The sequence below is a fragment of the Meles meles genome, chromosome 13, assembly GCF_922984935.1.
Source record: "Meles meles chromosome 13, mMelMel3.1 paternal haplotype, whole genome shotgun sequence".
Classification (NCBI taxonomy): Eukaryota; Metazoa; Chordata; class Mammalia; order Carnivora; family Mustelidae; genus Meles; species Meles meles.
In genome coordinates, this window is record NC_060078.1 from 33,158,806 (window position 1) to 33,177,075 (window position 18,270).

At 38.1% G+C, this 18,270-nt stretch overlaps 1 long non-coding RNA gene across 1 annotated transcript; it reads right to left on the minus strand.

Moving 5' to 3' along the window:
* Positions 1-3,554: 3,554 nt before the first annotated feature.
* On the minus strand, positions 3,555-15,577 carry LOC123955014. Its single transcript, XR_006821208.1, has 4 exons — positions 15,479-15,577; positions 14,097-14,582; positions 11,905-11,979; positions 3,555-3,748 (listed from the first exon to the last, which is right to left on the minus strand). It is a non-coding gene; the product is annotated as an uncharacterized LOC123955014 (long non-coding RNA).
* Between the last annotated feature and the right edge of the window lie 2,693 nt (positions 15,578-18,270).

An 18,270-nucleotide genomic window follows, 5' to 3' on the forward strand; every position in this document is an offset into this window, starting at 1 on the left:
AAAGTGTTATTTTATAGAGCTTTGATACAATTTCTTTAAAATGAATTCAGTGAGATATCCCATGTTTCATTACACTTCTCTTCAGGGTTTCACAGATTATGTTATAGTATTTCAAACCCTATGCAGTCTTCCATCACAAATTTATTCTGATGCTACATTATATTCCAATAGCTATCTAGAGACTTAGGTCTATAGTTGCTGTTATAGTGAGTATTCTTTGCTAATAATTGCAGCCAGAATTAATTAAATTCAAGTAAATAAGAAAAATCCAAAAAACAAGCTGAAGTTTCTTCTTTTTCTTACCACAAAGGGAAAAAAAGGAAATAGCTAAATCAGCCATAAATATGATGATTTGTACAAATCTATATGTGTTCCTTTTGGTTTATGATCAAAACTAACTTCAAAATTAAAGGTTCCCTGCTCAGATCTTAATTTTTAAATACCTGTCCCCATGAAAAGTAACCAGGGCTTCTTAGAGAAACAGCTGATTTCAGGGTTAGGGCAGGAAGGTACAAGAAATGAGGAATCCAGGGGCACCCGAGGGGCTCAGTTGGTTAAGTGTCCTCCTTTGGCTCATTTCATGATCCTAAGGTCCTCAGATTGAGTCCCACATCGGGCTCCCTGCTCGGTGGGGAGTCTGCTCCTCCCTCTCCCTCTGCCCCTCCTCCAACTTGTGCTTGCTCCCTCTCTCTCTCTCTCTTTCTCCCTCACTCTCTCTCTCTCAAATAAATAAATAAAATCTTCTTAAAAATTGAGGAAACCAGAAATAAGGAACACTCAAAAAATAAAGTGGGGGCATGTCAACAAGAGTCAGCTTAAAGGGCCTTTCCTTGGCCAAATCTGGGATAACTTGAGTATCAAAATAAGAACAATGATAAATTATGATCCATCGAATAAAAAACAAATCCATGAGTCTATACTAATGAGAAAGAGATAAGTGGGGGAAAGAGGGAAAATGTCTCTAAAAAGAGAAATGTCTCAGGGCGCCTAGGTGGCTCAGTGGGTTGGGGCCTCTGCCTTCAGCTCCGGTCGTGATCCCAGGGTCCTGGGATCTAGCCCCGCATCAGGCTCTCTGCTCGGCGGGGAGCCTGCTTCCCCCTCTCTCTCTGCCTGCCTCTCTGCCTACTTGTGGTCTCTGTCAAATAAATAAATAGAATCTTTAAAAAGAGAGAGAGAGAGAAAGAAATGTCTCTAAAAAGAGAATGTCCATGGTAAATACAGAGAGAGTGGTGGAGTTGGAAATTTGTCACTGCACCTATCAGAAGTGAATGGTTTGGAGAATCAATTTAGCATCAATGGATTCTAAATCCAGGGGGAAAACTTGAAGAGAAGCAACTTATTTTTGTTTTCACAGTATCTCCCCACATATTGTGTATTCTCTGGGAGGGAAAAATACAGTAGAGAAACTAGGCAACACACTTTCATCAGTGATCATGTGCCTCCTGACGTGATACCCTGAGAAGGATTTATCACTTGAATCTAATCATGAGGAAACGTCAACCAAACCCATACGTGGGAACATTCTCTGAAATAACCACCATGTAAGGGGGAAAAAAAAAAAGCCTGAGGAACTGTTCCATGCTGAAAGGGAATAAAAACTTGACTACAAAGTTAATACATGATCCTAAACTAGAACTTGTAGCAGTTACAGGGAAATACTAGAAAAGATTTATTGTAACAATTGACAAAATTGGAATATGGGGGCGCCCGGGTGGCTCAGTAGGTTAAGCCTCTGCCTTTGACTCAGATCATGATCTCAGGGTCCTGGGATCAAGCCCTGCATTGGGCTTTCTGCTCAGCAGGGAGCCTGCTTCCCCCCTCTTTCTGCCTGCCTCTCTGTCTACTTGTGAACTCTTTCTGTGTCAAATAAATAAAATCTTTGAAAAAAAAAATGGAATATAGACCGTAGATTTAAGTAGCTTCCATATTTCACAACTGCGATAATTACATAAAAGAGTACCGTTTTTCTTAGTAAATATATACTAATGTATGAAGAGTTAAGGGGGCATAATGTATGCATCTATTCTCAATTGGTTTGGAAAAAATAAAGCCAAATACCTAGAAAGAAAATGATAAAGCAAATGCAGTAAAACATTAAAAATCGGTGAATTTAAAGAAACTGTATTCAGGCGTTCTTTGTCCTATTCTTGGAATTTTTCTTTATGTTTAAATTTTTTTTTTTTTTTTTTTAGTTTAGGGTTTTATTTATTTATTTATTTATTTAGAGTGTTCCTAAAAAGAGAATGCCCGTGATAAATACAAAGAAAGGGGCAGGGGGAGAGGGAGAAAATCTCCAGCAGGCTCCACGCTGAGTACAGAGCTCCACACCCAGGCTCAATCCAAGACCCTGCAATCATGACCTGAGCTGAAACCAAAAGTCAGGACACTTAACTGACTGAGTCACCTAGGCCCCCCCATGTTTAAATTGTTTTTAAAAAGAAAGCAGTTAAGGATCCTCCGATCTCTCTCTCTCTCTCTCTCTCTCTCTCTCTCTTAGACTTTGTTCCAAAATGGACTAGAACATTCATGAATCTTTTCACTATTTTTGGTCCTTTTATTTCTACTATCATTATCACAGTCAAATAGTAGTTATATTTTATAATTTTAGTTGATTATATACAAGCAGTAAGAAGAAAAGCAGCTGAATTTATAAAAGGACAAAAGATTTCCTAATCCCAGTTGTAGGAATTTTGATATTTACAGCTGAAATTTTATTCTAGGTGTTTTAAGAAATGGACTAATTCAGCCAATTATTCCATTGAATCAAGGTTAAACAAGCAAGACAAAGCAGAGGCAGTACATTTGTTTCATTTTCCTCAAATTACTAGTTTTTCAACCTCCTAAAAGCATCATCTAAAGTTTCCTCCAAAATAATTAGTAAGCAGGGTTTTTTCCCCCATTTTTTAGTTTTAGTTTGTCTCATAATTTTTAAAGAATTATTTTTTAGATACAAAGATATACATTCCCTTAATTTCAAACAATTGAGAATAACAACTACTTTTACATTTTTTATTCCTCCTGGACCCTTTTGCATGCTTATATCCATGTGTGTATCTGTATATGTAGACATTTTTTTTCTAAAATGGAAATGAGTCTGCACAATTTGTTCCTTTATTTCTTATGTAACAGGTATTTTTAAATTTAATTTTTATTTTCTCAAAGCTGTGCATATGTAGTTTTCTATATGTAGTTTTAAGACAAACAATTCAACTAGTGAAAGTTTTTTCTAATCCTTATGTAACCCATTCACATGGTTTAAAGGCAAAAAGTACAAAGGTGTGCATTATGAAAAATCTCCCTTCTACCTCTGTCCCTGAGACACCCAAATCTACTCATAGGCAATGAATGATACTAGTTTTTATGCATCCTTCTTGCATATACAAATACACACATATAAACACACATGTTTTGAAGATCTTTTTGCATCATTAAATAAAGGGCTTTCTCCCTTTATTACATATTACAACATATACATATTCCACAATATAGATACATCTTTATTTAATCAGTCACCTGATTTATTTAATCAGATATTCAGAGTGTTTCCAGTTTTTGCTCTTTCAAATAATCTGCTATGAATAACTTTGAATATACATTTTTGACTTGGTGTGAGTAATTTGTGGAATAAATTCCTACCAATGGAGTTATGGGTCTAAAGTTTTACAAGTTAGGTTCTCTGGTAAGCAGACTCTGGGACAGAAGTTCAGAATGCAGGATGTTTACTGGGGAGTAATCTTGGGTTTAAGACCTGTGGAAGGAAGAAGGGGAAAGAGGGATCAGGCAGAGGAAGTTGAGCTTTGAAGCACCTGAAACAGCTTCAGGCACCCTATAAGGAAACTGTGGAGCTGATGACATCAGAATCAACTTGCACTGGGTGGCGATAGCTTGGCCTTTATACCTCTCCTCCATCAGACACTGGATGTGGGCTGCTCCTTAAAGGCTTGACGTTGGCTGAGGCAACTCTGCTGGTGAGGCAGAACTTGAAGGGACTGCCAATGGAAGATTATCTACTGCAGAACTTCTAGCAGCTGGGACAGCAAGAACTTCCCAGAAAGGGGATACCAAGGTGTCCTACATCCATGTCCAACCCAAAAGGATGTCTACGTTTTGTGACTTTGATAGCTTTTTCCAAATTGCTATACCAATTTATATGCCCATTGAGAATGTCTGAGAATGCCTATTTACCCGTATTCCCTCATGCACAGAGTGTTAATCAAACTTCTGGATCTTTTCCAGTCTAATTAGGTGAAACGTAATACCTCAGTGTAGTTTTAATTTTCCTTACTTTTATTTGAGGGAAGTTGAACTTTTTATAAGTTTAAGACCCAGCTGTCCTTTTTCCCCCCCCTTTGAACTGTTTTTAGCCTTCATACATTTTCCTATTGGGTTGTTTTCTTTCTTTCTTTCTTTCTTTCTTTCTTTCTTTCTTTCTTTCTTTTTTAAGTGATGTGTAGGGACTCATTGTTAGGGAAACTAGCCTTACTCTTACCACATACCTTTCCAGTATAACCATATGGTAATAGTTGGTTAAATTAACATTTTGGGTTTAGGTGATTATGACTACAGAAACATTGTTCACAACTGAGTCATGAGGACTACTATAATTCTCGTTCCTTTTTTATACCATTGCTGTTTTTCCCATAGTCAATACTTGGCTCATTTCTTTTTTTTTTTTTTTTTTTTTTTTTTAAGATTTTATTAACCCACTGAGCCACCCAGGCGCCCCACTTGGCTCATTTCTTAACTTTGCTTAGTTTTTTATGTGAGTGTTGAAGAAGGATAATTGGAAGGTAGGGAGCAGGGATAAGCAACATCCCTCACCGCCCCCTCCACTGCCCCCCCCAAGAGGAAACCACCCTTAAAAGATTTTACACAACCCTGGAAGGAGCCCTCCACCCATGTGACAGATAGGGGACATGTGACAGATAGGGGATGGAAATCTGACTGGATGACAGGCACAGGGAGCGTTAATCAGATTAAAACAGTCTGTCAACAAACCTTTATAAGCCCTTAGAAACTCTGGGGGCAACCCCTTCAGGTCCCTTCCTTCTTTGGGAGGTTTGTACTATAGCTCAATAAACCTTGCTTTGCTGCCCACCACTCTGTCTGGTCTACCTCTTCATTCTTCCAAGCAGCATGGCCAAGAACCATGGCCACTGGACATAGAAAAAATCCTGCAACACTGTCACGAACTCTTCTTTCAACCCTTCAACAGATGGACCACTATAGTTTGTGCTACCAACATTTCTTGCCCAAATTACTGGAATAATTGCCTCCTTAGGCAATCCATTTGTCTCATTATCTCCCTGTTTCCACCCTTATCTGCCGAGTATTTTCTCAAACAGGCAACCAGAGTAATCTCTTTAAAACATAAGCCATTCCACTCCTACAATGGATTTCAATTTCCCTGGAAGAAACATCAGTTATTACAGTGATCTATAAGGCCCTACATGACATATCTTTCACCTCTCATATTCTACCTCTCTGACCTCATTTCCTACTGCTACTCCAGCATCCACCCCTCTCACATTTCTCCACCCCCTCTGGCAGTTCTCTTTGCCTGGAAAGTTCTTTTGCCAAATAGCCATATGACTAATTTCCTAATTCCATTCAGGTCTTGGCTGAAATGTCACTTTACAGTGAAGTCTATTCTCTCTATCCTATTTTTTTTAAAATTTTTTTAAAAGATTTTATTTATTTATTTATTTGACAGACAGAGATCACAAGTAGGCAGAGAGGCAGGCAGAGAGAGAGAGAAGAAGGGAAGCAGGCTCCCCGCTGAGCAGAGAACCTAATGCGGAGCTCGATCCTAGGACCCTGAGATCATGACCTGAGCCGAAGGCAGAGGCTTAACCCACTGAGCCACCCAGGCACCCCTTCTATATCCTATTTTAAATTGTAATACACACCCTCCCCTCCCACCACCTATGGCAATTTTAATCCTCCTTACCCAGCTTTACTTTTTCTTTTTTTGTAGATACTATTGCCTTCTAATACAGAATTTATTTTTTAGGTTTATTACCTTACACCCTAAGCTACAATGAAAGCTCAATGAGAATAGTGTTTGTGGCTGACGGTGATCACTAAAATATTATGAATGAATATATTTTTCCTTAAAATGTTCAAACTGATCATAAAAACTATTATTTCCAATTTTTATGCTTCTTGGAACCCCCCAATCTCTATCATTTGTTTTCTTGTCTTCCTATATAGCTGTCAGCTATGAACCTGCCTTCATTATCAATTTGAGTATTGGCTTCACCTTTCTCCTATGATAGATCCACTAGTACCTAGACCCATTGTCTTTCTTGTTTTTCTCCCTCTTTTCTTTTTTTTTAAAGATTTTATTTATTTATTTGACAGACAGCACAAGTAGGCAGAGAGGCAGGCAGAGAGAGAGAGGAAGAAGCAGGCTCCCTGCTGAGCAGAGAGCCTGATGTGGGGCTCGATCCCAGGACCCTGGGATCATGACCCGAGCCGAAGGCAGAGGCTTTAACCCACCGAGCCACCCAGGTGCCCCACTCCCTCTTTTCAATAGTGTTTCTTTTTCTTAGTTTATTCTTCCCTTTTGGTGGCAGGCTCCTAAGAAAGAATGCAAAGTTTCTGGGATTTTATATGTCTGAAATTGTCTTTAGTCCAGCTGTATGCTTAATTGATAGTATGACTAGGTATAAAACTCTAGAGTAGAAATAATTTTCCAGGGTGCCTGGCTGGCTCAATCAGTGGAGCATGGGAGTCTTAATCTCAAGGTTGTGAATTCAAACTCCATGTTTGGTGTAGAGATTACTTAAAAATAAAATCTCTTTTAAAAAATTTTACTTATTTGAGAGAGAGAGGGCATGAGTAGTGGGAGGGGCAGAGGAGGAGGGAAAGAGAGAATTTCAAGCAAACTCCATGCTGAGTGCAGATCTGATGTGGGGCTCAATCTCACGACCCTGAGATCATGACCTGAGCCAAAATTAAGTTAGACACTCAACTGACTGAGCCACCCAGGCACTCCTTTTGGACCTTTTAAAAATTTAATTTGTTGGCCATTCAGTAGGTCCTTTATCAGAGGACTTTCTGTCCTTTGGCTCTAAGAAAACTTCTTGATTTATTTGTTTGATAATTTCCTCCTATTTTCTCTCTTCTCTGTAGAATTTCTTCAGATATGGTAAAAGCACTCAGCAGATTGGTGTCTAAATTATTATTTATTAGACATAATTTGCACAGTAGTGTGGAAAGAAAACTGAAAGAAACAACATATTCCAGGATTTAATAACATAAAATTCTCAATCAAAAGGCAAAATTGGGGGGCGCCTGGGTGGCTCAGTGGGTTAAAGCCTCTGCCTTTCGCTCAGGTCATGATCCCAGAGTTCTGGGATCGAGCCCCGCATCGGGCTCTCTGCTTGGCGGGGAGCCTGCTTCCTCCTCTCTCTCTCTCTGCCTGCCTCTCTCCCTACTTGAGATCTCATATCTGTCAAGTAAATAAATAAAATCTTTAAAAAAAAAAAAGGCAAAATTGGTAGACCGCCACTTTTTTTTTTTTTTTAAGATTTTATTTATTATTTGACAGAGAGAGAACAAGCAGAGGGAGCTGCAGAGAGTGGGAGAAGCAGGCTCCCACCCTGAGCAGGAATCCCAATGTGGGATCCCAGGACCTGGGATCATGACCCGAACCAAAGGCAGACACTTAACCAGCTGAGCCACCTAGGTGCCCCTAGGCTGCCACTTTCTAAGAATAACTGAGCTAAAAGTGTCTCTAAGGCCAAACAGGGAGTTATCTCCCCTTTTAAGGATCTCCAAATGTTCTAAAACCTAGAATAGTGCCTGGAACATTATGGGAAATTGGTAAATATTAATGGAATATATACAGGTCCTTTGCAAGTATTTGCCTTAAATACATTCATTAGATAATAGAAAACACTGCACACAAACCCCAAGCAATATTATCTCTGGTAAGTCCCTAATTTTTAATCCCTTAAAACATTTAAAATTAATAAGACCTAATATTTATAGTTTTATTACATTTATTTTTCTGTAAACTTGGAATCACAGTTCATAATCACTCTGGAGAAAATGGAGCTTTATTTTATTACATACAAAGGTATCATTTTTGATATTTCAAATTTCAGCATCCTTTTGATATTTGACACTGATTGTCAACAACATAACTTTTTTTATTATATGCTGATAGCTTCTTTTTTTTTAAAGATTGTATTTATTTATTTGAGAGAGCTCGTGCATGTGCATAAGTGGGGGGAGGGGCAGAGGGAGAAGCAGACTTGCTGCTGAGCATGGAGCCTGATGTGGGGCTCAACGTGGGGCTCTATCCCAGGACCCTGGGATCATGACCTGAGCCAAAGTCAGAAGCTTAACTGACAGAGCCTCCCAGGTGTTCCTTAAGTGCTGGATATCTTCTAAGGTACGAGGCTATATAAAGTTAAGCCAAAAAAGTATAATGACACTTCCCCCCCCCAATCAAACTTCCTTTTATTGTTCTTTTTTTTTTAAGATTTTATTTCTTTATTTGACAGAGGGAGATCACAAGTAGACAGAGAGGCAGGCAGAGAGAGAGAGAGGGAAGCAGACTCGCTGCTGAGCAGAGAGCCTGATGCGGTACTCAGTCCCAGGACCCTGAGATCATGACCTGAGCCGAAGGCAGCGGCTTAACCCACTGAGCCACCCAGGCCCCCCATCCCCTTTTATTGTTCTTGATGGACATCACTATGATGGACATCATAGCCAAAGCCAAATGACTACAATTTTAGTTTTTCTTTTAGGAAATCAAGACAAAAATACTCAAGGAATCCACAGCTTTCTCAGCATGGTATAGAATGGTATGTGAAACACAGGGTAGGTAAATTTGTTCCAGGATCAGCTGGCTTTGGGGATGCCTAGTTTCATTGTTTCCATTTATTTTAGTTTTGCACTAAAAATAAAGCACAGCAAAGTTATAGCATTGCTGCTAGTATGAAGAAAGATATTAATAAACAATGAACTATAGTTCTTTTAGTTCTTTAGTTTTTTTACTTTATGTTTCTACTTCTGCCAATATGCTTTACTAAATAGCATATAGAAACACAGGTCCTTAATATCTCACAAACACCATTAAGAGCTAAAAACAAATGGAAAAGTAGATTTTGAATTATGAGTAGATTTTATCATAAAATTCATAAATTTTAGAAGGAAAGTTCTGCTGTACATAATCACAGTATCCCCAAATGAAAGAATAGCACTTACATAATGGATAGATGTAACTTCTAAGACCAAAAACACAAAGAGACTCCGATTGCTCACTAAGACCTAAAACCATTCAATAGTTTATATGTGAATGTGCATTAATATTAATTTTCAAATTAAAGTATGTATTCTAATTGTAAGCCATCCTATTGAGCTATATAGTTTTTTAATAAGCTATTTGTACTTGCTATAAACAGTTGTGCATTTAATCTAATGGGCGAAATTCTTGTATAAGTTTATCAATTTGAATCTATGGAGAAGCAGACACCAAGATCAGATGTTCAAGGGATTTACAGGAGGGAGTGCTTATGAAAGACAAGGGGTAAGGGAGTAGGAGTAGACAGGGAGAGTGATACAAGTCTAACACCTATGACAGGAAAGAGGAAAGGAAGGATTAAGTAAAAAGGGCCTCAGACTGTAGAGCAGTTCTAAGAAAATCTTACCCAGGCTAATGGGAAGTCCCTGAACTAAAGCTGAAATTATAGGAATCCTGCTTCAGGCAACAATAGACTGGTTCTTCTACCCTGCTGTGCTGTCACTGACTGGGAGAAGCTTAGGGGAAGCAAGGCCTGGCACTAATGATTTAGAGCTGAGAGTGTGTCCGCTGTCAATCTACAGTATCTCTAGAAAGGAGATCAGAATGGGGCACCCCCATGACTACCACAGTCCACTTCTTGTCCTGTCCTGATCCATCTCTCCATATATGTTCAGGAAGCAGATTTGCCGTGGTTCCTGTTGCCATTTTTCCTAAGGGGAAGCTCAGAAGAGGAAGATTAATGGGATAAGCTATGGTCTCCCATCTCTGCCACAAAGTTAGTCTCTGGTCACAATGGATATTCATAATTTCCCTCCTTCACTATCCATTCTGCGTTTCTCTCACCTTCAGCTGTCAGCTTCCCGGTCATTGACATAGGTAAGTCTAGCATATTCGATGGAGTACTTATCAAATTTTAGGAACATACATTCTGATAATATGTTTAGGGGTGCACAATGTGCAAAGTTCCTTCAAGAACTAGCCAACAACCCCTTACATGTCTAAAACTTTGGATCACGCCCTCTTAATTTCTAAACAATTGTGTTGATATTTGTGAGCAAAATAGTGAATCATGGAGATTATTTTGTTGATTAGAACCCAATAGGCCATTGTGTTTTATTGGAAACAAGTTTTGACTGATTATTAGGTATTTATTCTTTTTCTATAGTGCTAATACTATGTAATTTTTTTACTATCAGAAAATTAAGTTTAGGGCATCTGAGTGGCTCAGTTGGCTAAGCACCCAACTCTTGATCTCAGCTCAGGTCATGATCTCAGGGTTGTGAAATCAGGTTCTGTGCTGGGCATGGAATATGCTTGAGATTCCTCTCTCCCTCTCCCTCTGCCCCTCCCCCACCTCTCCCTCTCTAAGAAAAAAAAATAAAATTAGTTTCCTCTGTACAAATAGATTTTATTTGGGAGAAGGGAAATAACTAACATGCTGTAACTTTATAGAAGGAGTCACATCCTCTTGTGTTTTCATTGCTAATTCTCTTTAATAGGTCTGTAGATCTAAATTATTTACTCCCTCAGGCCACTTCCTTTAACTCTCTGAGTCTCAGTTCCTCAGCTATAAACTATCATGTTATTTGTTATTACAACATGCAAATTAATTAGGAATAGTATTTATTATAACAAAGTTTCAAAAAAACTATGAGAACTAATTGTTAATGCCAGTTAAGTACCTGAAATTTTTTGGCTCAAAACAAGTATGCTATAATAGTTTTATTTTTAAGCATTTTAATTAGCCTTTCAACATATTTTTGTGCAGTCTGCATAAATGGCAGAAATTACTTTCAGGAAGATGAAACCCACAGTTTTTATTTAGCAATATAAAATATTTTCTTTGTACTTTTGTGCAAATAATTTAAAAATTAAAAGTAACTGAAATTTCTGACATATCCCATGGTTATTTTAGAATCATTAATGTTTAGGACCATTAAAATCTATGCAAGATAAATTGTACAGTATTTCAAAGGTAACCAAATGGATGAAAAGGCAAAGTTCTCCTTGGTAGGAGAATTCTAGGCAATTATTGCAGAAGAAATCATAGAATTTTATTTATTTATTTGTTTTGTTTTTTAAGATTTTATTTATTTATTTATTTATTTGAGAGAGAATAAGAGCAAGAGAGCATGAGAGGATGAGAGAAGGAAGGTCAGAGGGAGAAGCAGACCCCCTGCCGAGTAGGGAGCCCCACGTGGGACCCAATCCCAGGACTCCAGGATCATGACCCGAGCCGAAGGCTATTGCTCAATCAACTGAGCCACCTAGGCACCCTGTTTTTTAATTTTTTTAAGATTTTATTTATTTATTTGTCAGAGAGAGGGAGGGAGAGCAAGCACAAGCAGGGGAAGCAGAAGACAGAGGGAGAAGCAGGCTCCCTACTGAGCAAAGACCACCCCCCTCCGCCCCCCGCAACACGGGATTCATTCCCAGGACTCTGGGATCATGACCTGAGCCGGAGGCACACAGTTAACCGACTGAATCACCCAGGCATCCCCCAAATCATAGAATTTTAAAAATCACAGTTTTGCTACTCCTAATAAAATAATGTACCTAGGCAATGATTATAAATAGATAGTAAAACCATTAAGAGAAAGAATGGAGACTTTTATAACTGATCTACCTGAAAACCTGGTACCTACCTGAAAACTGTTGAACCCACTGGTCAAAATCAGCATTGTCGAAAGTGAGATAGTCTTGATATCTTGTTTAGGGTCCTGGAAGAGAAAAAGGACATTAGATAAACAAACAAACAAAAAAACCTAAGGAAATCTGAATAAACTATGAACTTCAGTTATTAACAAGGTACCAATATTTGTTCATTAACTACAACAGATATACTAAATTAATGAAAAATGTTAGTAATTGGAGAAGCTGGGAGAATGGAGGTAGGGTAAATACAGGAACTCTGTACATACTATCTGATCAGTTTTTCTGTAAATCTAACAGTTTCAAACAGTAAAATCTACTAAAAAAAATTTAGATGACCAGAGATTAGTTCCTTGTGATTTAATGAAATAGGAGTTTCACTGAACCAACTACAAAATATTCCTGCAAGTCTGAAATCTAATCAAGCATCTAGATTAAATTACTAGTTTATAGGAAATGTGGGGAGTAGGTAACTATGTTAAACAATACCATAAGGATGCAATCAACCAAATTAAGATTTCACAAATGATTCTGCTTCTTAAATAAATAAAGGCCATGGGGGATCCAGGATAGCTCACTCCGTTAAGCATCCAACTCTAGGTTTTGGCTCGGGTCATGATCTCAGGGTCACGGGATCAAGCCCTGAGTGGGGCTCGCTGGTCATCAGGGAGTCTGCTTGAGATTCTCTCTCTCCCCCTCTCCCTCTCCTTGCTCATGTTCTCTCTGTCTCTCTTTAAAATAAATAAATAGAATCAAAATGAATGAATGAACGGCATAAAAAATTGGTAGAGGAGAAACTCTAATAAACTAAAGATTTAAGAGATGTGTTAACCAAATACTGTGTGTTGACCTTGTTTGAATCCTGATTTGAATATCCCAAAGATATTTGGGAAAATGTGAACATTAATGAGAGATAAAATAATATTAAGGAATTATTATTAATTTGTTAGGTGTGACAATGGCATTGTGTTTACAAGTGTTTTGTTTTTGTTTTGTTTTTAGTCTTTATCTGTTAGAGAGATAGAGATCTGAAATGCATCAGTTTAATGTGAAAAAATGGGAAATTTTCATATTTTCCATATGGAAAATATAAAATTAGATCCTACCTCACCACATGCACAAAAATAAATTCCAACTGGGTTAAAGACATAAAAGGTTGGGGCACATGGATGGCTCTGTTGGCTGAGCATCCAACTCTTGATCTCAACTCAGGTCATGATCTCAGGGTCATGAGATTAAGCCCCACATCAGGCTCCAAGCTCAGTGGGGAGTCTGCTTGAGATTCTTTCTCTCCCTCTCCCTCTGCCCCTCCCCCTACTCATGTGCATGTGCATGTACACGTTCTCTCTTTCAAAATAAATAATTTTTTAAAGATTTTATTTATTTATTTGACAGATACAGATCACAAGTAGGCAGAGAGACAGAGAGGAGGAAGCAGGCTCCCCGCTGAGCAGAGAGCCCAACGGGGGCTCGATCCCAGGACACTGAGATCATGACCCGAGCCGAAGGCAGAGGCTTTAACCTACTGAGCCACCCAGGCGCCCCCAAAATAAATAAATCTTTTTTTTTTTTAAAGATTTTATTTATTTATTTATTTGACAGAGAGAGAGGTCACAAGTAAGCAGAGAGGCAGGCAGAGAGAGAGGAGGAAGCAGGCTCCCTGCAGAGCAGAGGGCCCGATGCGGGGCTCGATCCCAGGACCCTGAGATCATGACCTGAGCCGAAGGCAGCGGCTTAATCCACTGAGCCACCCAGGTGCCCCATAAATAAATCTTAAAACTAAATAATATATAAATAAATCTTTATTTAAAAAAAGAAAAAACCTAAAAGGTAAAACTTTTATCCTGCAAAAATTATTTTAAGCTGCATGAAAAGACAAGCCATTTCTATGTAGATACTCTGGAGAATACTGAGCATATATGCACTGAAGCATTTTTCATGATAGCAAAAATTGGAAATAAGATCCACAAGTAGAAGAATATAACCTGTGTAATTTATTCATACTATAGAAATCTATTTAACACCAAACGTAACAACATAGATACATCACTGAAATATATGTTAAAAGATTAAATTTCAAAAGGCAATATAAATTATTAAGCCAGTTGTTTAAGTTTAAAAACACAAAAAATGCTAGGCTATTGATAGATCCATGTAAGGTAAGTACAAAAACAAACATACATACTGTAACTGAACCAACATGAGTTCACTCCTCCGTGAGTCAGAAACTGCACTGGGTTGAGCTGTTGCACAAAGAAAACTTTTATTTGCAGCACATAAGGAGCCAGGACTGCTGGGGAGAGCATGAATGGGTAACTTCTGTTTGGGGTTTGGATAGATATTTAGATAAGGAAGCCTTGTCCTGGCATGTAGAGGCAGGCATACAGTCACACATGTCCCTTAAGGAAACACGCCTAACGTACATTGTATGTTATGGAAATGAAGCTGATGCTTCTCCTTGGGTGGGGATTTTAGTAATATAAGGAGGTAAAGGCAATTTCCAGTCATTCCAGGGGTCACTCCATCATCCATCTGCACAAGCATGAGTCAGGGGTTTAGCTCAAACAGCGTGGGTGTTCTGAGCCAAATGGAGGTCAGTTTGGGCGGTTGCTATCACCTGATGGGTGGTTTCGGGTTTCATTTGCCCGAGTTAAGAGGTAAGCCTGAAAGACTTTAGGGAAAATATAAAACAAGGGTTAGTGAATACAAGCAGGTGGCTGATGCAAAGGCAGTGCTTGAACTTATCTAGAGCTTTTTATGGAAAATTTAAAAAAGAAGCAAATAAAGTAAAATCTACATGGTGAGTATATAGGTGTCTGTTGTATAATTTTCTGTATGTTTGATATATTTCATAATGTAAACAAATATTAAGAAAAAATGCCTGAAATAAAAATGAAAAAAGAACACATACTTGAATATTTTGCCATAAATCTGATTGACATACTTAGTAAAGTGACCCTGAGATGTTATCCAGAATCATAAAGGGTCTAGAATAATTCTTATGGACTGGGGCTTCCCACGCCCACCCCTATCTTTTCCAGGATAGCTTCTCAATTCTAATGACTTTGGATTCATGGGGTTGGGCCCAGTATTCATATCATCATATATCATTATGGATTCCTCTCTAAATTCAGTAGAAAATTACTAACTGCTCACCACGTGCAAAATACTGTGCTACGGTTCCAACCTCTGCAAAACTCAATTTCTTTCTAAGCTAGATAATATTAACAAATACTAACTAGAAGGTGAACTAAATGAGTGTCGATCTCACTCAGCAAACTTGGATGCACAAGAAATAATACACTAGGTTTTTCTTTTGTTAAATAAATTAAAGTCACAGCCCAATTAGGAAAGGTAGTTGGAAATTCATCTAGTTTTCTGCTGGTGCCCCTCCCATATTACCTCAGTAGCCAACTTGATAATGTACCCTTTATTGACTGCCTTCTTTTCCTATCTTACTTCCCCATTCCCCTGCCCTTCTAAATAAACTACTTGCATTTGAATCTCCTTAGGCACGCTTATAGGGGAACCCCCAATGAAGACAATGAAGCATTAAGGCATCCTTACCTCAATACAACTTCTTTGTTCATGAGTATAAAAGTTGTTTAAGCATGATGGACTGAACTACCATACTTTGTAGCATGGTAAACTTAGCTTCATCCTGTATAATTGTTTGCTCCAAAATGAGACTGATTTAACTTCCTTTACCAAGTAATTAATTGTACTGTAATTTTGATGACATGTTTTCAAGAATATACACAGTGTAAATGCTTAGAAGTACACATACCAACAAGATGTTACAATAATGACTCTTGGGTCAGAGGTAGTCATGAAACTCTGATACACTTTATAGGTGTGTTATACTTCGCTGGGGTTGGACTTCCACCCAGAGGCTTGGGAAATCTATTTATCAGACTTCAATGTTATGAGTCAGATTATATCAGAAGGAAGTTTCCTAAAAATAAAAGGAATAACAAAGATTAGGTCCTCTGGGCACCTTCTATGTTAGAGGGTTCTCCTTCCAATTCAACAGGTGGTATGGCTCCTCCTCATCAGCCCATTTTGTTTTCCCAGACTGTCTTCTCAATTCAAATGACTTTGAATTCACGGGGATGGGCTCAGTATTAGCATCAATATCTATCATTACATATTCCCCTCTCAGTTCAATAGAAAATTACTAAGTGCTCACTATGTGTACAATACTGTGCTAGGATCCAAGCCTCTTCAAAACTTTTCTTTCTTTTTTTTTTTTTTAAAGATTTTATTTATTTGATCACAAGTAGGGAGAGAGGCAGGCATAGAGAGAGAGAGAGAGGAGGAAGCAGGCTCCCTGCCAAGCAGAGAGCCCGATTCGGGGCTCGATCCCAGGACCCTGGGATCATGACCCGAGCGAAAAGCAGAGGCTTTAACCCACTGAGCCACACAGGCGCCCCAAAACTTAACTTTTTTCTAAGCTAAAGCTTTTAATCGGTTAATGTTAACTATATACAGTGGAGACTCCCATCTTTGAATGTCCTACGTCTCCATAAGTATGATAAATATTTCTCTTTCAAGGGACTATTACTACTTGACCAAAGACTGGCAGATCCCCTCCTTTTGTCTCCCTGCTTTCCACCTTTATGCTGTAGGCAGGAAGAGTCCACTTCTTTTAGTTTCTCAATGGGGAGTAATGAACATAACTCCACAGCCCTAGGTAAGGCTTTCTTCTGAGTAGGAGCAAAGTACAGCCACACACCTGGGAAGCCGCTTTCTTGTCTCCTGAATCAGTTAAGGGATGGAGAATTGGAGCTCAAAATACTTGTTCTAGCTAAGTGTTTTAAAAATAGTACTATGCCATGTTTTAATTTTTTAATTATGTAAGTAATGTTTGCACATGATTTTTACATTTTTAAACAGGACTACAAGTTACAAAATAAAAATGAAGATACTTAACCTATCTTGACATTTCCACTCTCACCATCTATTGGTTGCTAATTATGAAAGATAGAAAATTTAGCACTCTTAAATAACTTCTCACTTTACCTTATCCACTCTTCCCCTCCATTTTTGTTGTTTTCTTCTAATAATTACCTTCATTTGTTTTTTTTTTTTTTAAGATTTTAAAAATTTATTTGAAAGAGAGGGAGAACCCTCGAGTAGGGGGCAGGGCCAGAGGCAGAGGGAGAAGCAAACTCCCTGAGGAGCAGGGAGCCCAACGTGGGGCTTGAGGATTTTGAGATCATGACCTGGACTGAAGGCAGACGCTTAACCGACTGAGCCACCCAGGTACGCCAGTAATTACCTTTAGAATCTTAAATGATATGCTTAGGCCTGTCTTTCTTAATTTATCAATTTTGGTTTGCTAAAGTATCAGTTTAAAGTATTCTAGGATTGTTACCAACCATAGATCAAGACAGGTGCACTACCTAGTGTATTTAAAATACAGCCAATAATTCTCAGGGTGCCTGGGTGGCTCCGTTGGTTAAGCATCTGACTCTTTATTTCAGTTCAGGTCATGATCTCCCAGTTGTGGGATCAAACTGAGCCCCATGTAGGCCTCCGTGTTCAGCTCCAAGTCTGCTTGTCCCTCTCCCTCCCCCTCTGTCCCTCCTTCTCTTGTTCACATGCCTGCATACACTCATGCTCTCTCTCTCCCTCTTTCTCCCATAAATAAATAAATAAATAAATAAACCACAGCCAATAACTCTTATAGTTAAAAACTGTTAGCATTCTTTAATTAATAGAGCATTTAGTATCAAACTAATAAAAAATTTTAAAATTAAGTTTATAAATTTCTAGATTTTTAGAAAATTTAATATATTACAAGCCTTGTTATAAACTCAGACTATGGAATATGACATATGAAATCTCATTTATATGAAAATGAATAGAAAAATATTTACCTAAGTCTTTTTTATCTTTTTGTACCTCTTTAACAATTCACTTTTATTAAAATTATTGTAATCCAGCTAGGTTGAATCCCTCTTTATAATAAGTAGTTTTTATTGTAGTTTCAAAATAATTAGTTAGAGTAATAACATCTACAACTTTAATTACAAAGAGTACACAGTCCAGTTTATCCCATGTCAGGCGCATTTGCTGAGCTCTTTGTCATATGCTAACCATAAAAAGTACCAATTTAGATCCTATGAGATAACATCTAATTTAAGATCAAGCAATAGAAATACAAAGTGACTGTCTAAGAAGCATCCCCAGTTATTTCATGTTCTTTTATCTAAAGAACAACAACTAAAAAAACTCTTTTAGGAGAAAGTTAGGGGAAACAAGATTAGCCCAAAAGAAAAATGAAAACCTTTAACTCTCTAAATAGATAAAAATGCAAAATGGATATATTAGGTGCTGCAAATTATTACATCTTT